General features: G+C 42.7%; 1 long non-coding RNA gene across 1 annotated transcript; it reads left to right on the forward strand.

The window, feature by feature from the left end:
• Nucleotides 1–1,941: 1,941 nt before the first annotated feature.
• On the forward strand, nt 1,942–20,269 carry LOC125617640. Its single transcript, XR_007348725.1, has 3 exons — nt 1,942–2,011; nt 11,972–12,225; nt 17,424–20,269. It is a non-coding gene; the product is annotated as an uncharacterized LOC125617640 (long non-coding RNA).
• The last annotated feature ends 510 nt before the right edge of the window (nt 20,270–20,779 follow it).

The following is a 20,779-nucleotide window of genomic DNA, read 5'->3' on the forward strand; positions in this document are numbered from 1 at the left end:
AGCTCACGAGCGCAGACAGGTGGGAGGGGGGATCTTGTAATCTACAGTGTCAGAGCCAGATACAGGTTGGGGTTTCATCAGAGATGTGATAAGACGTAGGACTTCCCCCTCTCCAGGTGGCAGGTGGCACAGCCGTCTCTTGCTCATTTCAGAGCAAGGTTAGAACCTTTGCACCAACAGCTTAGCCATGTAATTCAGGTCGTTATTATTGTGTTCTTTCTGGAAGCTGCAGACAGGGAAAAACTTGTACAGGGAACACATTCCGTCTCCCTCTTCCTCCCTGGCCCCACTACTCATGCACTGCATGAATTTTGAGCACCTGCTGCATACAAAGAGCTCCTTGAGGTGCTGTGTGAACAAGATAGCAATAGCACACTCACTCAAGAACAGGGCAGGTCTATTTAATGTTATCTGAAGATATAAAATGTGGACTGTCCCCGTCTCTATGTGATGTATTTTAACATTTAGATAATGTCAGAATATGTAGAAAACACTTTCAATTCACCACAGGCATCGCCTTTAGAGAATCAGTTTTCAAATTTGAACATGTGAAAATGATGATCGTACCTCCCTAGCACGTGGCCTCCTGGGTGCTGCAGTGGCCTACCAGCGTGATTCTGATGGCTGCAGTGAAGGCCAGGACACTCTGAGAAGGAGCCCCCACCCCACACACACTTGTTTCATGTCTCAGCATAAAATTGAGAAATTCTTAAAAATCAGTCACTAAATTAGCTCCATAAAAGCCCTGTCTCTTCTCTAAATTTTAATATAGCTAGTGTCTTAGATTTTATATTTCATGCTAAAAACTGTATCTGTAGAAATTATATTCCATGCTTGTATGATTATATCACAGTACACCCCATTATTATGTATAACTATGATGTACTGACAAAAACAAACAAAATATATGTACCTGTAAAAATTGTGTCTGTAGACATCAGTGTTGAAATCATAATAGCTGGCAGGGTGTCGTGGCACATGCCTGTAATCCCAGCGGCTCGGGAGGCTGAGGAGGATGATTGGGAGTTCAAAGCCAGCCTCAGCAAAAGTGAGGTGCTAAGCAACTCAGTGAGACCCTGTCTCTGAATAAAATACAAAACAGGGCTGGGGGTGTGGCTCAGTGGTCAATTGCCCCTAAGTTCAATCCCTGGTACCCACTCCCTCCGCCCCCCCAAAAAGAAATCACAATACTTTTTGTAGTTTTTGTGGAAAACGAGGCTCATCGAACTAATCTGATCTCTTTTCTGACAGAATGAAACTTTGCTGCACACCCACCAGGGTGGGCTTTGTAATTAGAGTGTTCAGACGGAAGTTGAGTCACAACCTCCTCTGGGAAGCAGATACTCCTGGGTTAGAGGTGGCCCACCCTGCCATCCTGTGGTGTGGCCGATGCCAGTCTTCTCTGCCTCATCTCATGTCATGGGACTTATTGGAAACATTTTAGCTAGATTTTACCTTGTTTCATGTTTTTAAAGGGGAGAATGAGAGCTGATTCTTGACACTAAGCACCTTGTTCTGATTTTAGTTCATCCCCAGGCGTCAGATCTCTTGGACGACCTGCTTAAGGGAAGACCAGGTGTGGGAATAAACAGTAACTTGGAGGAGACCCAAGTGCTGGGGAGTCTCAGCATACCCTGTCTATGTTAGAGCAGCATCCTAGAAGGAGGTCCACCAGGCCCCAGCAACCCTGATCCAGGTGCTCCTTATTGTGAATCTGACAATCCCTATCACCTGGGACTTTATTTAAATGGCAGAATTGTATTTGCATTGGTTTGTTCTGGGGTGCTTAATTAAAATCTGGAATGCTGGGTTGTTTGGAAAAGCAAGTTATCCTATTTTAGATGAATATAAAATATAAAGATCATTCTAATACAGTAATTAATACATTTTTGAGGAGTCAGTCATCTTGAGAATACAAATTTTTATATTTCTTAATGTTTCAGCACCCAGAATGCATGGAATTAAACAGAGAAGGATGAATGGAGGGGACAAAGGTGACAAGGCCAACCAGGTGAGTGCCCCATGGCAGGGGTGTGACAGTTCCCCTCTTATGCTGTCAATGCCTGGTTTGCAGGGAGTCTGGAGCTACCTGGCCAATGACCCTGAAACTCAGCAGAACACTGCATCTCACACACTTCCGGGGGCAGGGGCTCTGGGAAGGGTCCAGCTGGCGCTCTGGCCCGATATCCTGTGAAAGACAGGCTGCTGGCTGGGGCTGCAAGATCTGCTTCCAAGCCCCTCACACCTCTGTAGGCACCAGGCCTCAGTTCCCCACCCATGGGCCCCAGGAGGCTTTCTCTCATGGCAGCTGCCAAACTGCAGTGCACCCTCAGAGAACCAGGAAGGAGGAGGGCTGGGGGTGAAGGAGAGGGGGAAAAGGGGAGGGGAGGGAGAGAGAGAGGGAGAGGGAGAAGGAGGGGGGAGAGAGAGGGAGGGAGAGAGAGAGGGAGAGAGGGAGAAGGAAAAGGAGACGGGGAGGGAGAGAGGGAGAGAGAGGGAGAGGAAGAGACAGAAGGAGGGGGAGAGAGGGAGAGGGAGAGAGAGAGGGAGAGGGAGAGAGAGAGGGAGAGGGAAAAGGAGAGGGGGAGGGAGAGAGAGAGGGAGAGAGAAGGAGGGACAGAGAGAGGGAGAGGGAGAAGGAGAAGAAGGGGGAGAGAGAAGGAGAGAGGGAGAGAGAGACAGGGAGAGAGATGGAGAGACAGAGGGAGAGGCAGAGAGAGGGTGTGAGAGAGAGAGAGGGAGAAAGAGAGAAGGAGGGAGAGAGGGAAGAAAGGAAAGAGGGATAGAGAAGGAGGGGCATGGTGTCTTACAAGCCATCTTCAGAAGTGACACACCTCTGCTTCCACCACATCCTCGTGTCCACAGAGAGAGCCCTAGTTCAATAGCAGGTGGGTTCATCGGGATCATATTAGAGCAACTGTGGGCCAAAAGAATCGAGGACATTTCTAGTTTCTGGTTATTTGGTATATGAATTTATTTCTCTTTTGGCTTCATTAAAGAAGAGAAAGAAAGATTCTAATACGCTTCCTTTGGATTAATAAGGATGCCAGGCGCGCCTCATGACATCCACAGTGCTACAAGGTGCTCTGGACATCGGTCCTCTTTGCTGGGACCCTCACAGCCTATGGAATAGACATTGCCGGATGCTGGGAGCCACAGATGCCTCCCTCTGAGCTGCAGGCTAGGACCAAACACCTATGCAGAGTCAAAGCCCACATCAGAGCCCCATGTTGGCCAGACGCACGCTCTCTGGATGGGGTTCAAGCTTCCGAGCCCTTTCTGCTCAGATGATAGTCACACAGCAAGGTCTGTAGACAGAAATGATCTTGGGCAGGAACAGAGGGTAAGTCAAGGGGGAGACAGGTTCAAATCTTGCTCCTCAGCAAATAAACCTCCACGTGTGTGGGTAAGATCTGGGAGTCGTTCTCTGCTGCTGTCCCAAAGCACCTCTTCACTAGTTCCAATCACTCAGGCTCTGGCCGGAGTCCTGCTCTCGCCAGCCTTCTGCCTTGGCTCTGCCAATCCAGGGCAGTTGCACTAACGAGCTGGAGGCCCATTGCAGGATAAGATTAGTGATTATGTTAGATTATGCTCCATCCTCAGGCTGTAAGAGGTTTAAGCAGCAGTGGAGATCTGTGTAAATGTTATTAGCTTCAGCTAATTAGACCCCTCTAAACCTGAGAAATCTGGATTCCAGAAGCAGAGATGAGGACACTTGGACCAGTTTACTGAGTTGCAAAGCAGCTTACATTTGCCGGTGGCTGTTGCTTGTTTAAATCCTTAAGTAGCAGAGGTTTCAGCAAGGATATTCCATCTAGCCTGCGTGGAGCATCTGTCCACACAGTACCCAGCTTTGTCCATGCGGCGACTGTGACTCTAACTGCAGGGGGCCCATCAGTCCAGACCCCATGACGCACAGAGTCCCGTGGACACTGGAATGCAGAATAAAGGAGTGTGCTCTGTTATCTGGGTGACGAGCAACGGGATGTCTCTCATAGATGTCAGATATACGTCAGTGCCCTGTTCCTGACTCAGACTCATGTCTCATGCCAGGGAGAATGTCCCATCTTCTCCATGACCACCTATTTCATTTTAGTTAAGCTTTCTGTGCTTAGAGGTCATATCCCGATCGTCATTGCCTGGGTGGATGTCTTGAGTATTTCCCGGGTGTTTGATCCTAGGACTTTCATACCTGCAGGTCTGGCTTCAGGTCTTTGATCCATTTTGCATTGTTTGTTGGTACAGGTAAGACGCGTGGTCAGGCTTCATCCTCTGGTATCCAGCTTTCCTGGCACTGATTATGGGGGAGTCTGTCTGTTCTCCAGCTGCATATTCAGCACCTCTGCTGAGGACCAGTTTTCTGCAGATGTTGGTATTTTCTTGTACTTGCTGTTCTGTTTCCTTGGTCTGTATGTCTCTGTTTCTGCTTGTACCTTATCATTTTGGTTATTATTGTTCTGTAGCAAAGCTTGAAACCAAGTATTATGATACCTCCAGCTTTGTCCACTTAATTCAGGATTTCTTTGGCTATTTGGGGTCTTTTTTCTTCCATATGAATTTTAGGATGTTTTTTCTAGTTCTATGAAGGACTTCATTAGAATTTTCTTGGGGCCTGCATCAAATCTGTGCATCACTTTGGCTAGTAGAGACATTTTAACAGTATTAATTCTTCCAATCCATGAGTATAGGTTTTTTGTGCACATGTGTGTGCGTGCGTTTGCCGCCTTCAATTTTTTTTTTTTAAATCAGTGTTTTGTAATCTTTCTTGTAGACTTTCCACTTTCTTGGTTAAATTTATTCCTAGGTATTTTTTTTGTGTGTAGCTATTGTGAATAGGATAATTTTTCACGATTTCTTTCTCAGCAAGTTCATTATTGGTGCATATAAATGCTTCTTATTTTTATGTGTTGATTTTTTATACTGCAACTTAATCAATCTGCTTATTGGTTCCTGACGGTTTGGTGGAGTATTTAGGTCTTCTGCTCATGGATACCTGACTCCCCTTCCTGCTGGCTTGCTTTGTATCCTTCTCTTGCCTTATGGTGACGACCACAACTCCCCGTTCTGTGTTGAAGGAGGGAGGTGACAGTGGAGATTCTCATTTTGTTCCAGATCTGATGGGGTACACTTTGGGGTTCCTCCCTGCACCATGCCATTTTCTGTGGGTCTGCTGTATGAAGCCTTTATCATGTTGAGGTCCAATCCTTCTGTACGTAATCTGTTCAGAGATTTTATCAGGAAAGAGGTTGAATTTTATCAAATGGTTTTCCTGCATCTATTGAGATAAACGTATGGTTTTTACCCTTCATTCTATTGATGTTATTGCATATGTTGAACTATCCTTATATCCCTAGGATAAATACAACTTGACCTTGGTGAATGATCTTTATTATTTGATTTGCTGGTATTTTATTGGAATTTTTTTTTTGCATCTATTTTCTTCAGGGATAAAGAGCTATTTTTTTATTTTGTTTTGTTTTGTTTTGGTGGTTTTTATTGTGTTTATATGATTTTGGTATCAGGGTAATGCTGACCTTGTAGAATGAGTTTGGAAGGGTGCCATCCTTTTGAATTCTTTGGAATAGTTTGAAAAGAATTGGTATTAGTTCTTCCCTAAAAATTTGGTGAAATTCAGCAGTGATTCCCTCCAGTCCTGGGCTTGTCTTTGTTGGGAGATATTTGGTAATGCTTCAGTGTCATTACTTGTTATTGTAATAACAATATTCATGAAGGAGGTGGAAATCTGTAAATTATTGATTCTTTCTCAATAAATATATATACTTAGCAAAATTCCAAACAGAATTTTGATGCTTTTTCCTTTTAGAACTTGACAGGTCTTTTTTTTTGTTTGTTTTTTGAAGTTTATAATGTAGAGGTATGTGAGTATAAAGCTACTTTTGTAAGTTAATATGGGCCCCTTGTTCTATTGCATGGATTTCCCAAGGCGGGGTAATTTCAGGACAGGAGAAAGCGCTGGAAACTGTAACCAGGAAGTGGTTCAGAGGGTCCTGGTCAGCTACTCCCCACTCCCGTGCTTGCTATCTCACTGTCTCAGGATCGTCTTTGTGGACCCAGAGGGAGAGAGCTCACTGCACTATGGCTCAGTGTTGGGGAGACGGGCAGCAGCTCACTCTGAGCACCTTCTACATCCTGTTGGCTGTGTAGCTAGAGGGCACAAGCCATCGCTGCAGTCACAAACCATTCGTCTGTGCATCCCTAAATTAGGCAAGTAAGCTCACACAGAGAGGTTTAGGAGATTTCAAGTTTTAAACAGTTCATTGGAGTCCTTATCTATCCCAACTTAGCTTGATTCTAGACGAGCGTCAGGATCAAACTCTTAAGCATCCCCAGAGTTGGCATAGAGTGTTCCAGTTCACCATTTATAGTTCTGAATGAATTATGAAGCTACAATATTTAAGACAATAAGGGCTGGTGAAGATCTAGATGGGTATGCAAGTGAAATTTGCATTAAAAGTGGTGCTTTAAGCCAAGTGAGGTGGGACACACCTGTAATCCCAGTAGCTCGGGAGGCTGAGGTAGGAGGATCTCAAATTCAAAGCCAGCCTCAGCAACAGTGGAGAGCTAAGCAGCTCAGTGAGACCCTGTCTCTAAATAAAATACAAAATAGGGCTGGGGATGTGGCTCAGTGGTCGAGTGCCCCTGAGTTCAATCCTCAGTACCACCTGCCCCCACCAAAAAATAAGTGGTGCTTCAAATCCACGAGGAAAGGACAAATTATTTAGTGCATTATATTTCAGTATGTTCTGGATATTTGTGTTTTCTGAGTAATACTTTCTTTCTTTGGGAGGGGGAGTTCTAGAGACTTAACCCACAGGCACTTTACTATTTAGCCACATCCCTAGCCCTTTGTGTTGTTCTGTATATTTTTGATACAGGGTCTCACTAAGTTGCTTAGGGCCTTGCTAAGTTGCTGAGACTGGCCTAGAACTTACGGTCCTCCTGTCTCAGCTTCCCAAGCTTCTGGGATTACACCATGTGCCACCCCACCTGGCAATACTTTCTACTATCATATAAATAGCTTTTAATTTGACTTTTTACCAGGAACTCCTCTCATGGTGATAGTGCAGTGAGATGCTGAGAATACTCACATGTCAGGGCAAACATCAATGCAATCCTCTGTTGAATTTTTTAAAGTCTAATATTATGCATGGTTTTGAGGTCAGAGAAGTTGAGGGAAAAGAAGAAATAAAGATGAAAATAATACATTTTTGTTTTACCTTAATTTTTACTGGGAGCTTATGAAATTTATCAAGGAATCTCTTTCTTTTTTGCTTGATTTTTAGCCTTTTGCTTTTTAATGAGAGCTAGTTTTCCCAGCAGTCTGTGGTAGCTAGTTTTCCCAGCAGTCTGTGGTAGCATGTCCAGTCAATATTTAGCACCAATATTGCTTACAGTTTCTATTTTTATACAGCCTCATAGTTGTAGGCATGTTTAAAAATGCCCTTTAAAGATAAATTTAAATGTATTTATCATCTTCATAAACATAACAGTTTTTAATTATTTGTGTTTTATTGAGAAATGTGCTCAATTCTGTCTGCTAAGTCAGCTGCTGGGACAGAATGTTCCTTGGAGAACATGGGCATTCTGGTCATTGCAAAATTGTCCATTTTATCATCATTATAAACTAATATATTGACATTCTGTGTTGCAATCTGCTAGCCTGGCCTCCAGAAAACCAGGTTAGTTTAAACCAGTTCCCCAGGGCCTTTGTTATATACTCCTCATCCTCCAGAATCTAGAATAAAAAGATTTCATAGCAGAGGTCAGAAGCAAGACCTCACCACAAACTGAATTGACTCTGGTGCATAGGAAGGGTGAACGAATCAGCATTGGGGGTCTACACTTGGTCAGGTTTCCCACAATCTCATTTATAATATGAGAATTATAATATTGTAGTGTTGTGTTCTCTGTGAGTTACAGTTTTCTTTTAATGACTATTTTCTTTGTTTTTTTTTTAAATTTTCTTTCTTTTTTTTTTTTTTTGCCAAACATACTTGCAGACTGTAATATCCAGGCATTTACAGCAGAAAAACCGTTGTCTGTGGACACCCGCAGGGAGACTGACAAGGGTTGTGTCAGCACCAGTGTCCCCCCTGCCTTGGGGTCAGAGCGCTTGGTGGGTGATTGCTGTCACTTGCAGAGTCCCAGCCCTTCTACCCCAGCATCACACAATCGCCCTGTCCTGGCTTTTGTCCCCTGACTTTCCATCAGGAGGAGAAATGCCCAAGATTCTAAGATAAGAAGAGGAATCACGGCAAAAACTTAAAACTTTCTGGCGAACAAGAACGAGGCCACCTTGTTTTACAACCATGTCCTCTCCTGTGGGTGGTGGTGTCTGGCCTGGGGACACTGGCAACAGCCATGAATGCTGAGCATGAGCCCGTTAAGTAGATGGTGAGATGCTGGGTCCCAGATGCTGACGGCCATGCTGACCCCCGCTGCCCTGGAAGCTCCGCACCTGCAGACCTTTCAGCACCTGTGGTCATGGGATGAAAGGTTCTTCACTTTGCCTGTACTAGTTTGGGGGCTAACTGAGTATTTGTAGGCATTTCTTACATGGATTTCATAAAGTAAATCAGGATAACGGAATAGATGAACCCATTTGATATTAAGGAAAGCAAAACTGAAAAGCCACTTTGCCACAGCAGGTTTGACGGGGGCGTGTGCAGGGAGGAAGGGGGGCCTGCAGTCTTTTCTTCTACACGAACTTTGTTCCATTCTCTCACTGGTGAGAGCAATGCCAGACGTGTCCAGATGCCCGGGGCCTGGCATGGTCTTGTTAGCTTATCCCACTTCACCACCAGCAGGTGGAATTTTACAAGTTTGATGCACTAGAGGAGAAGAATCACAAAAAGTCATTATTAAACTTTCCCAGAGGCAGTACTCAGATTCAAAGCATGTTTTGTTTTAGGCACTGTGCTAGGCACCTTTCTTATTAATTCCTTGGAAAGAATAATCTCCATTTAATACCTGGGAAAACATGGAAGGGAATTTAATGGGTTATGGCAGGGTTAGCGAGAACATGGATCTGCTGTCTACGGATTTAATGCTACTCCCCAAATCACTGACTTTGCATGATATTGTCATCTGCATTATGACTGGCACTAGTTAATACTAACCCAGTGAGTCGTTTCCCAAGTAGTCCTGGAAGTAATACGTGTTGCCATCTAGAGAGATGCTGGCGGAATACCTGCCACTGATACTTGCAATTCTCTTCCATAGAGTGATTTTTTTTTTTTTGGACATTAGTGACTATTTAATCTGTTGGCATTATTAACCTCTCATGATAAATTAGTTTAACTGATAACTGAAATGTAATGATTTTCTAGTTCCCAGCTAGGTTATTAAAACAGCATGATTCCAATGTACAAAAATAAAAATCAAGGATTGTATTACTCACAGGAAAGAAAAAATGGCCATTTGGAATAGAAATTGAAGTTATAACATGTGTGCAAATAAGATTACAGAAAAAAGATGATAAAATGAAGGGGAAGAAGTAATACTCAAAGATATGATGATTGAGAAGTTTCTAGAATTGAATAATGACAGATCTTCCTATGAAAATTCACGGTAAGTCTTGATCATAATAAATGAAAACAAATTTGCTCCTAGGCGCATTATCACAAAGCCATGCAGCTGTCAACGAGGAAAGGTGAGCTGAGTACAGAAGAAGGATGAGGAGTGTGTGCTCTTCAGGAACCAGCAAGTGGTAAGAAGGGTCGCTGAGCTACTGCATCAGGAGGGCAGTGATGCCTCCCCGAGACTCCTCACGTGGTGCAGAGGAAGCCAGACACCATGGAAGAGCACAGGGAGAGCCCCACACAGGGCCTCCCCAAGCCAAGGCCAAGGACAACAAACGATCAGTCACCTGGAGGTACAAAAGAAGGTTTCAAATTCCGACAGGGCTCCAGCACTATGGAAGCCATCAAGTGGGGAGAACAGGGGAGGGGAGGCCTCCGAGATTCCAGAAAAACAGAGGAAGGGAGGAGGAGACCAGAATGAAAGTAGACCAAGTCACTTTCAGCAGAAGAAAGTTCAATTCTGACAGCCACTGCACAGGACTTGAAAATGCACAGTGCTGATTCTGTGGCTTCCAGGTCACTGCTTCTTGGGACCATCCAGATGGAAAAGAAATGGTGCCTCTTAGCAGCGTGTAGGTGTGGAGAAGAGGAGCAAGCAAAGAACTTCAGCTCAGAGGAGCATGCAACTCTTCTCCTGTACCAACACCAACATCACCACTGAATAAACTGTGTCTCACCAAACTGATGGAGGGAAGGTTCTAAACCAGATACCTTATCCACAGATGCATAGGAGTTAAAAAAAAAAAAATCAAAGCAACTTTAAAGCTTCCCTGAGGGGAATCAAAAAACAGAAAGAAAATGCAAATTATATTTCCACTGATGAAAATTCCCCCAAGCCCAAAACAACCACAGAGCAGAAGGCAACTCACACACACTCTGAGCAGAGTTAAATATTCTCAAGAAAGTGTTTGGCATCCTGCGTATGTGTATATACACATGCACTCTATATACACACCCCTAAGTGCTAAATATATATACACATGATCTGAATATAATACACAACCTGAGTTCATGTGATTTCTGCATATATGTGCTTACTCCCCTCAGCCATGTTTCAGTTGTGATGAGTTGCACACACGGTGGTCCCACAGCATTACACGTCCCCCTGACGTAGGGCCATCCTGGGTTGTCCACACACTGTGACGCTTACACAGCAATGAATCACCTTACAATGCATTTGTGACAATGTGCCCATGTCCCAGTTAAGTGGCACATGGCTGTGTTTATCAAAGTTAATAGAAATTGGGGAAAATAAAAAAAAAGGGTGCTCCAGGGTGACTCAGTTAAACTGAAAATTTAATAAAGAACATGAAATAAAGATAGAGAAACAACACAGAAGATAAAAATTTTAAAAAGTAAAAGTAAAGTTGATCAGAAGGAGATGATTCAAGTGGAATACAGGAAAAAATACATGGGGAAGGCCTTGAAGAAGTAAGACAAAACCAAAGAACCAGTAATACAAGTACATTTTATAGAAAAATTAAAAACAACTCAATCTACATAATAAAGAGGTCATTGTTTTCCCAGGAAAATTGAGCAAAAATGATTGAATCTGAGATGAAGTCTCACCAAAGTATTCACTAGAACCTTCAGGAAAATTTAACAAATTACTTTTATAGTTAAATGCATTAGTGGAGCTTCAGACCAAGCTGGCCTGCAAGTGTCCAGGCTTTGTTGAAGCTGACCACGTAGAACTCGGGGACGCAGTGCGCATGGCTTGCCTCAGGCATCTGCTGAAGGGTGTTGGTCATCCAACTGGGGAAGAGGTTGGGAACCTTCATCAGAGGAGCAAGGAACAATCCAATGCTTCTAATTGTTGAGCTTGATTAAGACAAGAATGCTGCATGTTCAAAAAGGAGAAACAAAAAAGTGGCAATAAAGGAACAGATAAAGGGGGCAGTAGAAGAAAATTGTTGACCAATATGTGAAGAAGAGAGTTAAAGGGCTTTGCTTAGAACCCACAGATGAGATAGAGAACAGTTCAGTAAGAATAAAGAAGAGGAGTCCAGCATTATAAAATATACATGTGTGTGTGGAAAACTAGGACAAAACATGAGCTTTCTGAAAGTGTTAAGAGTTTTAAAAATAATAAGACTCATCATGTAAAGAAAGAAAATGTAAATATGACATAATGCTGGCTTGGATGTGAGATGTCCCCAAAAAACTCATGTGTGGGATAATGCAAGAACATTCAGAGGTGAGATGATTAGATGATGGGAGCTGTAATTTGATCAGTGATTAACGCAGTGGTAGTGATTAACCAGGTGGTAACCATAGGCAGGTAGGCTTGGCTGGAGGAGGTGGGTGACTGGGGTGTGCCTTGGGGTTTATATTCTGTTCCTGGTGAGTGGAACTGTCTCTGCTTCCAGGTTGCCATGTCCTGAGCGGCTTTCCTCCACCACGCCCTTCTGCCATGACGTGCCTCCTCATCTTGAACCACCGAGTTGGCTGACCATGGAGTGAACCTCAGAAACCATGAGCCCAGATCAACTTTTCCTCCTCTATCTGTTTTGGCAAGTCTTTTTGTTCACAGCAATGGGGAAATTGACGAAGACAAACACATACAGTTATTATGACATCAAATGAATGACAGTTTGAGACCAACATCAGTGATACATAAAAGGTTAGCTCACCGAACAAGAGAAAATTGTTTTCACAATGTCACTTAAACTGGACCCAAAGTCCATTCTGTCAACATTGACATACCTAAAATGCACTGATTCAAAAACAAACAAACAAATAAAGAAACAAACAAACAACAAAAAAAAAACCAGGAAGAAAAGCGTTAAAAATAAAGCAATGAGCAAAAGTATATCAGGTAAATGGGAACATTGAACAACTTGTTTTTGCAATCCTGATTTTAGATAAAGCATTTGGGAAAAAATATGAAATGAGAAGAATTCATAATGAAAGTCTGATGGTTATGAATGCCTGTCCACCAAATAGCACCTAACTATGTAAAGTAGAAAATATGAAAGAAGAAAAGAGAAATAAGCACGCCAATAATAGAAAGTTTAACATGCTACTCTTGGCAAAAGAGAGTTCAAGTGCACAAAAGTAAGAACACAATGAATCTATACAATATTTGGAATTAAGTAGATATGATTTATGTATGGGAATATATGTGTGTGTTTGTGTATGTGTGTGTATGTGTATGTGTGTATGTGTGTGTATGTGTATGTGTGTGTATGTGTGTATGTGTGTGTATGTGTGTGTATGTATGTGTGTATGTGGGTGTATGTGTGTGTGTATGTGTGTGTGTATGTGTATGTGTGTGTGTATGAGTGTATGTGTGTATGTATGTGTGTGTGTCACATGTGTATTTCTATATCACATCACATTACATCCTGAAAGTAGATAACATAATTTCCCCACAACTGTACATGTACCATTAAGATAAACAATATGATTATGTATATTACACTAGAGAATGATTGACCTCATATAGTAAGAACATTAAAAAAAAACTCTATAATCAAATATAAAAAAATCTAGAGATTAAAAAAGTAACTTAAAAAATGCTTCCAAAACTTCTTCCTTTGGAATTTAAACTTTCCATTAAACAGGTCTTTGAAGAAAGTGGAACTATAAGTTGAAATTTTAGAATTTCTAGAAAAATTAATAATGTACATATCAGAATCAATAGGATAGGTTTAAAACAGTGGCTAGAGGAAAATTCACACCCTAAAATGGCTCTAACAACAAAAATAAAAGTAAAAATAAATGAATTAAATGTCTAATTTCAGAAATGATTAAAAGAACAAGGTAAATAAAACAAAAGAACAGTAAAAATAATAAGGATAAAAGAAAAAACTAGTGTTATATAGAAGAGAAAATATTGAATTGAACTAATACTTTAAAATCTTGGTTGTTGAAGATATTAAAAAATCTGCTGGCCAGTTTAATCAAGCAAAATGAAAGGAAACATAAAAATATCTATCAACAAGAGAAAACTTGAAATATTACATTTTTATCCCTTTATGAAATGATTTCTTAGGAAAATAAAATTCATTAAAATTGATTCCACAAGAAAGGAAAAGCTTACACCAAGCCCCATAACAGGAACAGAAAAAGTCACCAAGGTGTTATCCTACAGTAGAGTAGCAGGCCTCAGTAACATCATCACCAAGGATCTCTGCCAAGTATTAAGAGGCTGAATAATCCTAGAGTTAAACAAAAAACAAAAACAAAACTGTTTTCAAGCTTAGAAAATGTGCAAAAACTTCTAAATTCATCTTATGAATCAAGATCAATGTAGACATCAGTGAATATAATAAAAATGAATATAAACACTGCTTTTGAATATTGATGCAAAAATACAAATGATAAACTAGTAACAGATTGGGAAAGGATGAAGAGAAAAAGTACAAAACCACAACTAAGTGGAATTTATGCTACTGTGGCAAATCTGGCTCAATATTAGAAAATATTAATGGGTGTAAGCAAAAATACGATTATTAAATGTGTTTGGCTTTGGCAAAACCCAACTCCCAGCCTACTAACAATTTTCAAGAATATGACATGGATGGATATTTTCTTAGCATGCTGACATGTGACCTCTCAGTTTAATGTCCGACTTACTGGGGAACCAGACCCACTCCTTCCGTGGCCGGGAGCGGGCGCCATGGCTTTTCTCACCACTGGGCCTGTTCTGGGAAGCCAGAGCAGTTAAGCAAGAGAGAGCAGTAGGAGGAACAGGAGTTACAGAAGAAGTAAAAGCATGGCTAATAGCTGATATGGTAGTATATCTAGAAAGCCCTAGGGAAGCAATAATGAAACTAACTCAAACAATGAAATAATTCATCAGGGTTTCAGATATAAACTTTACACACAAAAATCAATAGCTTCATATGCAGAAAAAATAGGATACGATGGAAGAGAAACCCCATTTATAACAGTAACAAAAATAATAACATACTTAGGAATAAATTTCACCCCATACATGAATTAAATTCATCCATTAAAAGGTACAAAGAGAAAAATATCCTCTGCATTTTTAAGAAGAAAAGAAATGATCTCCTAGAACAAAGCATTGCTCTTGAAAAGTTCAGGGCAGGGAGAAGTGTTTCCTTTAACAGATGCTTCACTCTCCGATCAGTGCACAGAACGTCACTCTCGTGGGATGGCTTTTGTATGGGGAAATGCTGTGCCCTGGCAGAGAAGCCAGTGCGTTTCCATCCACTGATTGTGAAACCTTTGAACTCAGGGGTGGCAATTAGCTCTCTTGCCTGTAAGGAACATGCAGTTTTCATTTAGGAAGGGATCTTAGATCCACTGTGTCTTACAAAGGAGGACATAGTTACAGGTTGTCCCATCTTCTCCTTGAAGACAGCAAAGGCCTCTGGCTAGACAGGAAGCCATGAGTCACTCTCAGCAGAAGCAGCATTTGCTGCCTGCTGCTGTCTCTCCAGGACCTGCTCACACAGGCTAATGGCATCATGGCCTTGCCACCACCTTCTTGCTAGGCCATGAAGCCAAGTACCCAAGTGACTTCTCCTCGATTCTGTCACCCCAGCATTCTGGGGCTGCTGATGTGCTGTTCATCCAGGCAGCCAAGACTGATTATGCACCTCCTCTGGCCTTTGCCAGAGCTTGGGATGCAGCCCTGAAAAATGGGCGCAGCTCTCCACAAGAGTGGGACGAAACCATCCCGTGTGTGGAGCTGCCAGGAGGATTAGGCCTGACGGGGGTGAGAGCACAGGGGGGGCCCAGGGCCTCACCGTACTGGCCACCTCACCTCAGGGAGACTCCACCGTCAGGGGGACGGCAGCAGAGCCAGCCACAGGAAGAGGGTGCCACAAATAAGTGCACACACAGCAAGGGTTCCTCTATCCACAGCCACGGGGGCAGACGGTGACCACGGCTGCTCATGTCTTGTAGAAAGAACATCTTCAACTGTATTCTTATTAATGAATTTATTCTTTATTTTTGTTAAAGAATTGATTTTTAAGTGGCTTCAATTAATACTAAGTTGTGTGTTTAGAATTTTAGAGCATAATATACTCATGTGGGTGACAAATATGAGCCTCTCTAATTAATAGTTCAAACCTAGTCCTTTGGAGACTCCTGGAAATATGCTTTTTCTGAAGAACTGTAACAGGGAAAATGGATAAAGCCCCTCTGTACAGAAGCTGTGTAAGTTGAGACAATGCCACGTGTCAGCTAGTGGAGTACTTGGGCTAGTGGATCACTGTGTGTGCCAGCACACTCAGGTGTCTCCCTGTTCTCCTCCGGTAGCTTCAGATTTTCAGGTCTTACACTGAGGTCTTTGAATCATTTTGAATTGGTTATTTTAACAGGGCGAGAGGCCTGGCTCTAGTTCACACTTCTATGTGTGGATATCCAGTTTCCCAGCACCATTTGTTAAAGTAGCTATTTTTCCAACATGGGCACGTGGCACTTGGTCAAGAATCAGATGGGTAGATGTGTGGGCTAGGGTTGGGTCCTCTATTCTATGCCATTACTCCATCAGTTTTTATGTGACTACTGTGCTGTTTTGTTACCATGACTCTGTGGTGTTTTTCTTCCTTTCATTTTCAGTCTGTGTATGTCCTTGCCGCTGCGGATAGCTTCCTGCAGGTGGCATCTCATGGGCATTGTTTTTAAATGCAACCAGCCAATCTGCATCTTTCAACTGGGGAATTAAAATCATTTACATTCAGGGTTATTGTTGAAAGATATGAACTTGTTTCTGCTATTTTTTCCTTTTAGTTGTGTTGAATAATGTTTGTTCTTTTTTCCTTATTCATCCCAGAGATTGATGGTTTGCTGTGTTGTTTGATTTTGTCCTATTCTTTATTTCTTATCTACTCCTCTAGTGAGATTTATTCTTTCCTAGACTTTCATGATTTTGTTGGTCTTGCTTGTTCTTCTGGGTGTAGGAGTCCTTTAATTATCTTCTGCTCATTTAGTGGTCATGGATTCTTTTACTTTATGTGTATTTGGAAGGTCTTCATTTCTTCTTTGATATTGAAGGACAAGTTCAGTGGGTATAATAGTCTTAGAGGTTGGCAATAGTTTCAGGGCTTGAAACCCATCATTCCATGCCCTCTGGTCTGTAGAGGTTCTGTTAATATAGCCCCTGTTTTGTTCACAGATTGACTGTACTGTGACTTGACACTTCTCTGTTGCAAATCATTGTGAAGTGGTTGTTTTCTGGTCATGTTTATTTGGGATTCTAAAGGCCTTCTATACTGAATATCCATATCTTTCCCAATATTTGGAATGTTTTCTGCTATTAGTTCACTGAATAGGTTTTCAGGGCCTTTGACCTTTACCCCTGCTCCTGGTCTATACCCATGATTCACACGTTTGGTTTTTTATTGGTACCCCTAGTCTGCCAGGGAGTTCTTCTGATAGGACGATCTCCAGCAATACAGTGAGTGGGTTTGTTATCAGGCTGCCAGAAATGTATCTTGCAGGAATTTAGTGGACAGAGCAAAGCTGGGGTGGAAAGGGTCAAGAGCACAGTGTGTGGAATAGTGTGGAGGCAGAGGGGGCAGAGGGGCAGAGGGGCAGAGGGGCAGAGGGCGATGCTGGGGAGCCGCAGGTTCCATGGTGGAGTCCACCTGGGGGTGTGATGGGGAAGTCGAGTGTCAGGCCTTAGGTGGTTTGTTAAGGAGTTAGCCCCTCTTAGCATGTGCCAATAGTCGGTGGAGTCTGTCTTGTCCAGAGCATTAGGAAAAAAACCCCTTAAAGATGCATTCAGTCTTTGCTTTAAAAAAGCGAGAGTTACACACTATAGTTTCTCAGCCTGCCGGCTCTCAGCTGGCATAGAGAGATAGCACCAGTCCAATTTCAATTTCACTATCTCCTCTACAGACACATTAGAGCATGACCAGCAATAGAAATGGAAAACACACCCCACGGCTTGAAAAACACGTCTGGAGAGATGCCAGCGTTCCCAGGGGCAGCTTCATGTCGCAGCAGTGGGAAGACCCGTGAGGGGAGCCACTCGTTTCCTGTGACTTCAGAAGCTGCTGTGGATGGAAGTAAAATGCACAAAAGGTTTAATTTAAACATTTCCTAATTACACACTATTGTTCCACAGACTTTCTCCATCACAACAATCACACTTGTCTCTTTAGAGCAGAGCAACTGCATTACGACTGTCTAACGGGTTTTAGTAAAACCCCTGACATATAGGAATGAAGAACATCGGGATAGCCAGCATTTATATCACAAGAAATTAGAAGACGGACACTAGGAACAGGGCAGACCTCAGCACCAGTCACCAAATTGAGAATGTTACAAAAGTGACATAACCAAACAGTGTTTAAAATATAAATTCTGGAACTGGAAAGTTCAATAGCTTCACCAGTCCCTGCGGCACCACGGTCACCTGAGCCATGCGTAGTGGTCGCTGACAGAAGCCCCGAGTCAGGATGGCTCTGATTCCCTGGAGCCTACGTGCAGTTTCATCTGTGGAGTGTCCAGTGAAATGTGTTATTTTCATGTAACTAACAACCCCATCTATAAAGTCACTAAAGTGAGAATCAGTAAGACATCTTCTTCTTGGTGGAACATATTGTACCTCGTGGGTACGCATTTTTAAGAGAAAAACAACAACTAGATCCAAGAGGCATTGATCATGGGCCTGCAGAACACTCAGCCAAGTGGACAGCAGGGCTGATGTATGAGGATGGTGCAGCCTCCGTGGGCGCCTGCCCTGTCCTGAGCCTCACACGTCTGCCTCCACATTCACTCGGCTTACGGCTCCACAGACCCTTGTTCCCAGGGTCCACAGAGACCACGGGATGGCATTGTTCCTTCCACACTTACCCACCTGTGTTCCAACCAGGAAGCCTGCAAAGTAGCCTCTTCTCTCTGTAAAGTCATGAAGTGCTGAAGCTGGCAGTGTCCTTTGTCCTCCTGAACTGGATCAGGGTGGACGTGGCAGAACAGCACTAATGTCTTACTCCATTTTCACCTGGACAAACTGTGCTTTCCCTGTGAGAAACGTTAGCTGAATGCTGTCCAAAAGAACTTTCTGTAGTGGCCCCTGAACACTTGACATTGGTTGGTGTGACTGAAGAACCTTTATTTTTTTCTTGTTACTTAATTTATATGTGAACAGACCCAAGCTAACGGCTGCCCTGCTGGACCCTGCGATTCTGACACTCAGCGTGTGATCCAGCCACAGTAACCATGTTTAGTGTGTTGAGAAAAATGTCATTTCATTTATGTTTGAATATGTACCTCTTTTTGAGTTTTAGGTCAGGACTCTCAGAAAGAATGTCTAGGTCAATTGCTTTCAAATTGTGGAGTTGTCTTTTATATATTTTAAATGAATTTTTAGTGAGGTGTAATTTATATTTAATAAAATTCACATAGTTTTATTACAATTCAATGAGGTTTTGGAAATATCTGTGATCATGTGACTACACTAGAGTCCTGGAAAATCACCCTCCCTCTACCCAGGACTTCCCTGAGTGTCTTTGTGGCCATGACCTGCACCCTGGTCCTTGGCCACCGCTGTCAACCTGTCATTGGGACTTGGCTGGGGTTTTTTCTTGTCTAACTGTATTTCTTCGTAACGTTTTTGAGATTTATCCACATTGCTGTATGTTTCACTGTTCCTTTATTTTTGCGTACTATTCCATCGTATGCATTTTCCACGTACTGTGTGTCCTTTCTCCTGTGATGGACATTTGGGTCATGCACACTTTCTTACTACCGTGAACACAGAGAGTGAGGATGATTTCCAAACTTACCTTGGGTGTGTTGGAGGAGTGGCAGGTGGTGTGGGACAGCACGTTTAGCGTTGTGAGAAATGGCCACGCGTGTTCTACAGCCGTCCCACCACCTTCCATGTCCACTGCTGAGGGTTCCCTGTCTTGGGCAGCACGTGGGTGGCCAGCCCTTTCAGCTTTCCACCCCAGCCCCTGGGAAGGAGCTGCGCCTCTGCAGCCGTCGTTTGCTTTTGGCCACTAGGGACTGACACGGGTCCTTTCTCCTGCATTTTTACTCCCGGGAATATTTTCTTTGGTAAAATTTCTGTTTGATTCTTTGACCATATTTTCAGTTGGGTCTTTTTGTCATCTTATCCTTGTTACAAGAACTTTTTATATGCCCTAGATGCGAGATGTTTATTGGATACACACCTGGGAAGTATTTGCTTCCTATCTAGGGATTGCCCCTTTTGTTTTAAAGTGCTTTTTAAAGAGAAAAACGCAAGGAAGTCCACTTTTCAACTAAGTTTTTTTATCATTTGTGCCTTTTTGTGTGCTCTTGGAAAATTTATTCTACTGCCACAGTCATACATTATTTTCATTAGTTTTCTCGAAACTTAGCAGATTAGGTCTGCACTTATTTCTGTGACCCATTTTGATTTGACTTGCTCATGGTGTAGAGCAGAATGAACTTTTCTTCCCCTCCCTCTCTCCCTTCATCCCTTTGTTCTTTCTTTTCTTTCTTCTTTCCTATCCTCAATCTCTCCCTCCCTCCCTTTTTATTTCTGTTTTGAATACCTGCAACCAGATATTCGAGCGTTGATTGTTGAAAAGGTCTTCTCTTACCCATTGAGTTACCTTGGCAACACTGTCAAAATCCGTTGGGTATATATGTGTGGGACTATTTTTGCACTCAGTCGGACCCTCCATCCTGTATTGTTAACCTCTATTTTCACCCCAATATCTTTAAAAATTTTCTGTTAAAATCAGCTGGAGTGATATGTAATGATCGGGCTTCAATTTCCAGTACTGCAGTGGGGGTGGGGGTGGGGGGAACAAAAAAATAGAAATAAAAACCAAAACTCTGCCAGAGCCAATGTTGTATGTAGCTCGGATTTGTGATGAGTGTTCACCTTCCATTTAACTCAATTATAACATGTATGCTCTGAAAAAAAGTATTTATTGTGGCTTTTAAAAAGTTCGCTTTGGGGATATGTAGAGTTTCCCCATACTTTTTCTTAATTTTACTGTGAACCTAAAGCTGCTCTAAAAAATCACCACACATCTTTGTGGAGAAGCCCTGCGATGGAGGAGGGGACGACTACAGACGCTGCCTTCCGCAGCGCTGGGCGGGGGGTGCTTCTCCTCTCCCAGGGCCTCCCGTGAGCTCTGACTGGCCACAAGCCAGGCTGTGATGTCCTTCTCTGGGCACCTTCCTTCCCGTCCCCGCGTTGCCTTGTGACTTTTTTCAGTTCTTCCACAAGTGAGAGACGGAGAAAAACCCTG

This window comes from Marmota marmota, unplaced genomic scaffold, assembly GCF_001458135.2.
Source record: "Marmota marmota marmota unplaced genomic scaffold, marMar, whole genome shotgun sequence".
NCBI classification, from domain to species: Eukaryota; Metazoa; Chordata; class Mammalia; order Rodentia; family Sciuridae; genus Marmota; species Marmota marmota.